This window comes from Eublepharis macularius, chromosome 4 (genome assembly GCF_028583425.1).
Source record: "Eublepharis macularius isolate TG4126 chromosome 4, MPM_Emac_v1.0, whole genome shotgun sequence".
NCBI lineage: Eukaryota > Metazoa > Chordata > Lepidosauria > Squamata > Eublepharidae > Eublepharis > Eublepharis macularius.
This window is the reverse complement of record NC_072793.1, coordinates 93,683,667-93,684,631: the sequence shown is the minus strand read 5'-3', so window position 1 is coordinate 93,684,631 and position 965 is coordinate 93,683,667.

Genomic DNA, 965 nt, shown 5'->3' with positions numbered 1-965 from the left:
TGAATTTCCGAGCTGGAAACTGGATGTAAATCAATGATAGAAATCGATCTTTTTTGTGTGATGATATAAATTGACTTGAATCGGAGTTTGTTGTTTTGCACTGTTAGCAACACTCTTTAGGAGACTGAACCCCTTTCCTTTCCTGATGTGGAAAGGCTTGCTATAACAAAGTTAGCCTAGTTATCAGAATTACGGGTAACACACTGTCATGATAGAAGTAGCATTGCTCGGGATACCTCTTGCAGTTGCACAACTTATTACAGTAGCACACCGTTTCTAAAAGCTAAGCCATGAAAAGTTTTTGATCTCAGACAGGAAACCAAAACCTTTGTTTGCATTTTCCATTTCTGAAACTCCAATGTAAAAAACCCTTTTGCTAAAATTAATATTCGATTAAAAGAGCTTCCCTCTCATCTCTATCCCTACTAACATATTTGCGAAGCAGAAACCTCCTTTTAACCTCGGGGCAAAGAAGCCAAAGGTGACCGAAGCGGGCGGGAGCAGGAGCAAAGAAAGCAGGTCCTGTGCTTGAGCGCGGACCAAGGAAGAACCCGCCCGTTTCCCCCCACTCCATGTCGCCAGGCTGGCAGACTCTAGTCTGCTCCTTCTGCCAAGAAGGCTGGACAGAGATCGCTATTTGAGCGCTAAGGAAGGCATTCTGGAGCAGGGCTAAGAGCGAGCGCAGAAAACCCGCTCGCCACAAGCTCGCAATCGATACAGGGCGTCCGGCACCGGCAGCATCCAAAGACAGCCGCGCGCTCCCTCCACCCCAGCGTCTGTCTGTCCGCCCGTCCGCCCTTCACCCTCAGACCGGCAGTTGCTGTCGCGCTCCACCAGGGTGCTTCAGCGCCGCCAACTTAACCAGCCGGCCCTCCCCTCGCTCCTTGCTTGCAGTTCCCGCCTTCTCTGTCCTCCTTTCCTCCGCGCGCGCACCTGCCCAGCCCGAGCCTGGGCGAATCCTTGAG